Source organism: Pongo abelii, chromosome 19 (genome assembly GCF_028885655.2).
Source record: "Pongo abelii isolate AG06213 chromosome 19, NHGRI_mPonAbe1-v2.0_pri, whole genome shotgun sequence".
NCBI lineage: Eukaryota > Metazoa > Chordata > Mammalia > Primates > Hominidae > Pongo > Pongo abelii.
Window position 1 is genome coordinate 15511675 of NC_072004.2, and position 9392 is coordinate 15521066.

The 9392-nt window shown below is 47.8% G+C and overlaps 1 pseudogene; it reads left to right on the plus strand.

Annotated features, from left to right (window-relative positions):
- The first annotated feature begins 4835 nt into the window (after window positions 1-4835).
- LOC134760561 (peptidyl-prolyl cis-trans isomerase A-like) lies at window positions 4836-9123 on the plus strand (annotated as a pseudogene).
- Window positions 9124-9392: the final 269 nt, after the last annotated feature.

The following is a 9392-nucleotide window of genomic DNA, read 5'->3' on the forward strand; positions in this document are numbered from 1 at the left end:
AGAATTTCCTTTACAGAAAGCAGGGTGAAGGCAGGAACTAGAAAGAGGAGGTGGTTAAAAGAAGCTGGAGTTCTGAGAAGCCTGTGGATCCTTTTTAATAGAAGAAAATAAGCAGTTTCAGACAAGTTCTATCTTGAAATTTCCGTACAGATGCAAGTTCCCAGAAAGCAGCAAGTTAATCCCGGCAAGTGATAGCTATAGTCAAAGCAAGTCTTTTTCTCCTGGCAACGGGGAGAGGGCGTAACTACACAATTCCCATCATTTTTAAAGCCATCCTTTAAAGCTTACCCCAAAATTAAGCACACACCCCACTCACATAAATCAACTACAGAGCTCATCAAATGTTAGAACTGAGAAGTGCTTCCAAAATTATCCAGTCTAGAGACCTCATTCTGCAGATAAGGACTCAGACACTCAAAGACAGTGTGCCCCACCCATTGTTACCAAGTCAGTTAGAACTGAAAATAAAACTCTGGTCTTCTAATTCCTAGTGCAGACCACTTTTATCCATTGCTATCATTCCAAAAAAAACAAAAAAAAAACAAAAAACCGGTGGCGCTGTTTGTTCATCCAGTACTGACTTTCTCCAATATGACAGCAGGACACAGCATGGGAATAAAACATAACAGTGTGAGTTGGAAAGAGGTAAGTGGACAAGAGGCTTCAGTCAGGTGGGCACTGGCCCCCGAGTGAGGAATTAAGTTGGTTCCAACAGTCTGGAGCAGTGGTTTCCAAATGTTTTGATCACAAGTCATTAAAAAGTTTGGGCATTAAACTTTTTAATGACATGTGATCAAAACATTTGGAAACTACTATATATATAAACATGTGTGTGTGTGTGTTTGTGTGTGTGTGTGTGTGTATATATATATAGAGAGAGAGAGAGAGAGAGACAGAAACATAGCAAAAGATAGGGAATTTTAAAAGATGATATTTTTAAAATAAATTTTAATAGAAGTTGACATGGTATAGGTGAATCACTATAACAAATATATCTCCCAGATTTCAGTGGCTTGACAGAATAAAGTTTCTTTCACATGTTGGGGTTGGTAGAGAGGGCGCTGGCCCCTTGCATTCATTTGAGGATGCAGGATCTTTCCATCTCATGGCTCTTTCATCCTCTAAGGCCTTGGAATTCTCTTCTTTTAACCAAAGAATGGAGAAAGAGAGGAAGACTTGAGGCCTGCATGGTGCAAGGGGACTTAAGACCTAGACCTGGAAGAGGCAACATTATGGCATCATGGCTGCCCTGACTCCATTCATCCAAAGGCAGTCATGTGGTCCCAGCAAGGGAGGCTGGGAAATGTAGTCTAGCTTGGGAGGAAATGGCAACGAGGTTTAGTGAATACATAGCAAACTCTGACACAGAAATTCAAGTCTCCCCATATCCCAGAAAAGTTTTTGAGCACCCTGCAAGGTTGCCCATTTGGAAAGTATTAGCCTAGAAGACTAGGCATAGACTGACCCTGTCAGCCCCTATTCCTCTCCCACAGAGCAGGACTCCCTGAGGAGAGCCAGATTTGGGGCTAGATGGGAAGATGTTAATAATAACTAGCCTTACTGACAATTTACCCTGTGTCCAGCACCAACTAAGCAGTTTACACGCATTAACTCATTTAATCCAACAAAAACTCAGTGATGTAGATGCTATTAGTATCCCCATTTTCCAGATAAGGAAATGAACTGAAGCCCAGGGAGACTGAGTAACCTGCCCCAAATCACACAGTGTCAGATGTGGAATTTGATGTCCGTCACTACCTCGTACTGAGTCTAGAGGGAAAATGGGAGATAATTCCCAGCTCTGCAGGCTTTCCACACCAGGTAAAGACAGGACAGAAGAGCAGCAGGCTGGGGCTGAGGTGGGTGGGTGCCATGAGTGGAGCTGTACAGGGAAAGCAGAGTCAGACAGGGATAGGAGGGTGAGCACAAGGTAAGAGTGAGTGAAGAAAAGTGAGCTTGCAGAGTCAGGCTATTGGAACTCAGTCATGCCATTCAGGAAGCAAGCGCAGCATGGAGGACTCAGAGAGCCCAGGTAGTGCCCAATGCCCAGAGGAGCCCCTTGCACGCTGGTCCCTGTCCTTGATTAAACTTGGAATGACAACTGGGAAGAAGTCAGCCCCACAGAGGTGGCCAAGGCCTGCCCACATCCCAACTGCTCCCAGAGTTCATGCCTGTTTCATCCCAGGACAAGCTCAGCTACTCGCCTGCCCTGGCAACAGGTTCTGGGTGTCACCAGCACTGCAACAGCCCCTGTGGTGTGCTGGGTCCTCCAGGCTCACTCTGGCTCTTCTGATGCCCTAGCACCTTGGGCCGCCTTCTAAGGAGTCCACCTGTCCTGGTCTCCACGCCAAATGGACCTAATTTACCCAGGTAGAAAAACTCTCAGTGGGTGGCTCCAGGGTACTGTCTCCACTGTCACCGCATCATATTCTAAGCCAGTGGGTGAACAACCTCGGTTCTGGCTCCCCTTTGAACATGATCAGAGTCTGTCCATGGGTAAGAAAACAGACTCTGTCAGATCATGAGTTCTTGTGTTGCTCCTGCCATAACTTTGACCTCCAGCAAATCACTCAGTGCCTCAGTTTCCCCACAGTAAAAGTAGCTCAGAAATGTGATGACTCAAGCCCCCAAGGAAATTCTGGGTAGTTTTGTGTGTCTTCAACACTGCTGAGTCTTTTTTCCAGGTGGCTGGATAACAAATCTTCCTCTAGGATATGTGGGGTTGTAATTTGCCCTCAGAGATGCAGGTGCCCCAGAGGTCTCCTTTAACAAATGAAAAGCCGGTCTCTGCCACATGCCAGGATGCTTGTGAACATCACACAGGCCACCCTAACCCTGTCACAGACCTTCCCTGCTCTGGTGGCTATTAACTCTCCTTCTGAGAAAAACCTCTGCTGATCGGAGCCCACATTTTGTTCAGGGATCCAGCCTGGGCTATTGCCCCAGCTCCAGGAAAGAAGGAGCTGCATGCCTTCTCTGCTTCTATTCTGAATTTTTTTTTTTTTTTTTTTTTTTGAAGTGGAATCTCGCTCTGTCACCCAGGCTGGAGTGCAGTGTCACGATCTGGGCTCACTGCAACCTCCACCTCCCGGGTTCAAGCGATTCTCCTGCCTCAGCCTCCCAAGTAGCTGGGACTACAGGTGCACGCTAACACGGTCGGCTAATTTTTGTATTTTTAGTAGAGACAGGGTTTCACCATATTGGTTAGGAGGCTGGTCTCGAACTCCTGACCTTGTGATCTGCCTGCCTAGGCCTCCCAAAGTGCTGGGATTACAGACGTGAGCCACCATACCTGGCCCATTCTGATTTTTTAAAAACTGTCCCACATATCAACCCAGCATGTTACCACCTGTTTTAACCAATTTGTATTGGAAGTAATGGGCAGAAAGTGTTAAGCTGTGCAGTATATTATGAAATATGACCAGCCCACCCCGGAACACTTTGCAAGGCTCTGTCACCTCCACATCCTACTTAACCCTTATAGCTGTCCCAGGAGAGCCCATTCCCTCTACCATCGTATAGACACAGAACTGCTGCACAAAGAACAGAACATAAGCAATTTGGTCAAGATCACTGAAGCAACTGGGATTCGAACCTAGGACTTGCCTGACTCCAAATCCCAGCTATTAACACCTCACCCTGCCTCATCAGGAGGAGAGAAAAATTACATAAGCCAAGGAGAAGTGGTTACATGGAAAGCAAATAAAGAGGGGAAGTGAGTGATCTCAGCCATGGAAGATTTGACAATTCAGGCCATGCAATATATGCTTAGTATTATGGTAGACTCGCTATTTGACTTCTTTGAACTTGTGAGATCACTTTTATTCTATAATTTACTTATTCATTCTTTCACTAAGAATTTGCTGAAAAATTACCATGTGTGAAAATGTCGTGTAAACTCTTCTTTTTTTTTTTTTTTTTTTTTTTTTCCCCCTGAGACAGAGTCTTGCTCTGTTGCCCAGAGCTGGAGTGCAATGGTGCGATCTCGGCTCACTGCAACCTCTGCCTCCCAGGTTCAAGCAATTCTCCTGCCTCAGCCTCCTGAGTAGCTGGGATTACAGGCGTGCGCCACCACACAAGGCTAATTTTTGTATTTTTAGTAGAGACAGGGTTTCACCATGTTGGCCAGGCTGGTCTGGGAATCCTGACCTCATGACCCGCCCACCTTGGCCTCCCAAAGTGCTGGGATTACAGGCATGAGCCACTGCGCCTGGCCACGATTATTAATTTTTAAACCTTGTGAGAGATGCAAAAGACGTCTGCCCTTAAGGAATTTATAACTTGTTGAACCTAGAATACATATTTCCCTTCTTAGAACAAAAATCAAGCATCCTCTAATAAAAGTGGGAAGGTACAGGACGTAGCTAAAGCATTTCTGTCAGGGTTTTCCCACTGTCCCTTCCTATTCATCACTGTCCCTTCCCGTTGACTCATTTCAACTTGGGATTCACTATGACCACTAGATCCTCTTCCTCTTGATTTCTCTTGAAGTTCATTCTAACCACCTGGACATTATTTAATCCCATATGCACCATGCCCTCCTTCCCAATCTTTAACTGACTTGGTGAGCTATTAACAAGAGTTCTATTTCACCCAACGACTCACGGAGGAAAGAAGAGAACCTCATATTTGTGGGACTGGCCACAGTATGCACCCAGGAGCTGCAGGACTAATGGCCACTCCTCAGAGAGTCCTTGAGGAAAGTGAGGCATAACAGAGAGGCTAACTGCAGTAAGTGGGCTGAGCCTGGCCCGGTTGCTCTCAGCCTTTTCTGCCACTCATTTCCATCAAAAGCCTGCCTTAAGGAGCAACGGAGTTTAATGAAGCTATCCACAATGGGGGCAGCCAGCGGTAGTGGGACTGAAGTGGAAATCACGTGAGTTAGGTGAAAAAGTATAAACTGGCCAGATTCAGGGAGCTGCCGCCCAGCTGGAGAACAGGTGTAACCTCTCAGTGGGCAGAGCTGCACAAGGCCAGATCCTCTCCCTCCTAAGTCAGGAAAGGCGCCCTCTGGCTCCAAGAGGAGGAGAGGGAACCAGACCTCACTCCCCAGGCCTGAGAAGGGTCACCACTGAGGCACAGCCCTGGAGGGAGCTCAGAGGCCTCATCGCTCCCCCATCTCTCTCCATGTCCTTCCCACTGTGACCTCCTTCAACAGTGTAATCACTCAGCCTGTTAGGCACTAAGTAGTAAAACTGGTCAAACTTTAAAACCACTTTCCATTACGAAGGCCCAGAAAAAGATAAAAGATGAAATTAAATGGGGGCGGGTGGCGGGGCACAAGAGTATGATTGAAAAAAACACAGATAATTTCTGGAATTGGATCTGTAAAGCCTTACACATTAGTCCCCGCCGTCGGAAGTAAGGGCCTGTCATTCTGTAAAGGGACGCAGCCACACGCAGAGGAGAAGGTGGAGGCCTCCACCTCTTCCCTCTTCGTCCCCGCCTAGGAGGGACCGTGGTGCCAGTAAAAGAGGGACTGGCTGGCCCAGAGCCTTGAGGATCCCCTCCTTTGTCTGGAACCCTCTGGCTCACCTTATCCTTCCTCGGGGCCGCATGGCCCTGCCCCACAGAGCAGGCGTGCTGGGGGCTGCTTGGCCAATGCAGGAAAGCGGACGCTTGCAGGGACCGCGCTGCTGCCTCTCTTCTGCCCTTTTCCCCTTAGTTTTTCAAGTTCCCTGTTCGTTCTTTCTTTCTTTCTCTCTCTCTCTCTCCCTCCTGAGAGGAGCTTCAGATTTGTGGGTTGTTTTTAATGCATTCCAGATGCCAGATGAAATTTTGGCCCGGGCTCACCAGTTCCTCTGCTGTTGGGACTCTCCCCACCTCTCCTCCAGGCCCCAAAGCCGCAAGGAGCGAAATAGGCGGGCGGGCGCCATCTGTTGGCAGTTGCCTGGAGCCGTACGAAGAGGTGGAGAACTAAGGCGGGGCCCGGTTTCCTGTAAAGAGCTCGATCCGTGATCCTCGTGAAAGAATTAACGTCTACCTGATGAAACTTCCTCGAGGGATAGCCCGGGCAGCGGCTCACGCCTGTTATCCCAGCGCTATGGAAGGCGGAAGCGGGAGGATCTCTTGAGCTCAAGAGTTTGAGACCAGTCTGGGCAATGCGGCGAGACCCCGTCTCTACAAAAAATAAAATAAAAATAAATTAGCCAGATGTAGTGGCACGCCTGTGGTCCCAGCCACTTGACAGGCCGAGATGGGAGGACCGCTTCAGCCCAGGAGGTCGAAGCTGCAGTGAGCTGTGACCACGCCACTGCACTCCAGCCTGGGCGACAGAGCAAGACCATGATATTTCAAGAAAAGTCCTTGAGGCAAAAGGTGACATGCTTTAGAACTCCTCAGTGCTTAGACATGAACAGTGAAGGGGACTGAAGATTGCTGGAACACAGTGCAGAACCCTCTTGGTCTCATTTTGTTGCCTCATTATGTTCTATTTCAACTTTCAAAAAAATTGCTGGCATTAGAATGTCGAAAAATTGGTGACATTAGAATGTCAAATTCTTTGAAGGATGGGGATTTTTGCATTCAGTTTTGTGCTCACCAAAATAAGCTAGCAGGAGATTCTGTGCAAGTTAACTTATAAGTACATGGTTTGCTGAAATCTAATAAGTAGAGGAGAGGGAAATGTAAAGTAAATGAAGCAAGTGGAAATAAATGGTTGTTACGGTTAGGAAAAGGCCATCGTAAGGCTTCATGGCTAGCATGCAGGCCACCGAAGTTCTATCTCAAACAGAAGGAAGCTCTTGTAGGAAGGCTTCCTACAAGAAGGCTTCATACAAGTTATGGTAGGGTTCTAGGAGGAGTGGGTGTCAGCCTGTTGGAAGGGGGAATGGGAGGGCTGGGAAGGGTGGGAGGAAGTGAATGAAGTTCTAAAGCTAGGAAGCTAGGCACAACTCTGTGAGTAGTACCAAAACCCAAGGATAGTTTCTCAGGGATACTCAGAAAAAAGAGCCCAGTCTCCTGAGAGCGAGCATGCAGCCTTGTCTCCACGTTTTCCCCTGAACATGGTCCTGTCCACCAAATCAGGCCTAAGGATCCTGAAACACCTCCAGGCCCTGGGCCCTCACCCACTAGACAGCCCAGGAACCAGGGGCCTAGGACTGAATAATGGGAAGGTCTGGTACTGGGCTTTATATTCCTGCATTTTCAACAGGAACAAGACTGTGATGTGTGGGGGTTCACACCCTTTCTCCCTCCCTTTTCGTCTCAGAGCCACCTTTGTCTTTGCCAATTTGTCCCTGGGGTTTGGTGACACAGAGGCAGTGGCCAGAAAAGAGAGGCAAAATTGGAGTTGTGGTCATGGGGCTTTTGCTTCTGGACAAGGCTAAGATTTACTTGGATGTGAACATGGAAACAAGGAGTTGCTGGAAGAGAAGAGCTGCACTTTGGATGGGTTTATTAAGAGTTGAGAGCGCAGAAGATGAGGCAGCTTTGGAAATCAGCTGCAGTAGCGTGAAGGATACTGAGAATCATTTCAATAAAGACAATTTTTTTTAAGAGACAGGGTCTCGTGCTGTGGCCCAAGCTAGAGTGCAGTGGGGCGATCACAGCTCACTGAAGCCACAACTTCCTGGGCTCAAGCTGGGACTACAGGCACGCACCACCATGCCCAGCACATTTTTTAAATTTTTTTGTAGAGACAAGGTCTCACTATTTTTCCCAGCTTGGTCTCAGACCCCGAGCCTCAAATGATCCTCTCTCCTCAGCCTCCCAAAGTGCTGAGATTACGGGTGTGAGCCACTGTGCTCCACGGAGGATGAGGTTTATAAGATAACTTCTGGTGCATCAAGAAGGTATTTTCCTCCCCTCCCACTGACCTTCAGGGGCTTCATGAGGGACCAAAACTTGGAAGGTACTTTCCATTGATCTTCTGGAAGAAGGAGAGGGTCCAATAAAACCGCTGTTTATTTGAGTCAGCATCACGCATAGCCCAGGCCACACGGACCCGCAGTTATATACTGATTACACATTCAATGCATGTGCGTTCTCAACACTGAAGAGGTAGTGGTAATGAAGGCAGCCATGGAGCTATAGTCCTAGACGTTTTATTCCTTTAATGTTTAAAGCAAACCTATCCAGCAAAACAAAGGAGGCAAAACAAAAACAAAACAAAACCAAAACCAAAAAAACCCTGCATGTCAGTGTTTAGAAAAAAATCTGGACTATATGTCATTCCAATATTCATGGAAATCTTTGATCCAAGGTGTTGTTGATGAGCCTGTGGGTGGGCTGGGAGTTTGTTGGTGGACCTACAAGGCTGTGGAGCGCGTGTCAATTCTCCCACCAGTATCAAGCAGTGACGCCTAGTGGGTTAGAGCAGAGATTCTAGATCGAGACATTCCTGGGTTCAAATCCCAGCACTGTTGCTTCCTTCCTGTATAACTCAAGAAAGTCTTGGCTTTTGCAGATACCGCCACCGCTGGGAGCCCCATACTATCAGCCGTGGTCAACCCCACCATGTTCTTCAACATCGCCGTCAACGGTGAGCCCTTGGGCCGCATCTCCTTTGAGCTGTTTGCAGACAAGTTTCCAAAGACAACAGAAAACTTTCGTGCTCTGAGCACTGGAGAGAAAGGATTTGGTTATAAGGGTTCCTGCTTTCACAGAATTATTCCAGAGTTTGTGTGTCAGGGTGGTGACTTCACATTCCATAATGGCACTGGTGCCTCTACGGGGAGAAATTTGATGATGAGGACTTCATCCTAAAGCATACAGGTCCTGGCATCTTGTCCGTGGCAAATTCAGGACCCGATACAAACGGTTCCCGGTTTTTCATCTGCACTGCCAAGACAGCGTGGTTGAATGGGAAGCAGGTGGTCTCTGGCAAGGTGAGAGAAGGCATGAATATTGTAGAGGCCATGGAGCGCTTTCGGTCCAGGAATGGCAAGACCAGCAAGAAGATCGCCATTGCTGACTGTGGACAACTCTAATAAGTTTCACTTGTGCTTTATCTTAACCACCAGACCATTCCTTCTGTAGCTCAGGGAAAGCACCCTCCACCCCATTTGCTTGCACTATCCTGTCATCTTTGTGTTCTCGCTGCAGTTCCCTTTGGGTTCCATGTTTTCCTTGTTCCCTTCCATGCCTAGCTAGATTGCAGAGTTAAGTTTATGATTATGAAATAAAAACTAAATAGGCCGGGCATGGTGGCTCACGCCTGTAACCCCAGCACCTTGGGAGGCCGAGGGGGGCGGATCACGAGGTCAGGAGATCGAGATCATCCTGGCTAACATGGTGAAACCCCATCTGTACTGAAAGTACAAAAAAATTAGCCGGGCATAGTGGCGGGTGCCTGTATTCCCAGCTACTCGGGAGGCTGATGCAGGAGAATGGCGTGAACCCAGGAGGCAGAGCTTGCAGTAAGCCGAGATGGCACCACTGCACTCCAGCCT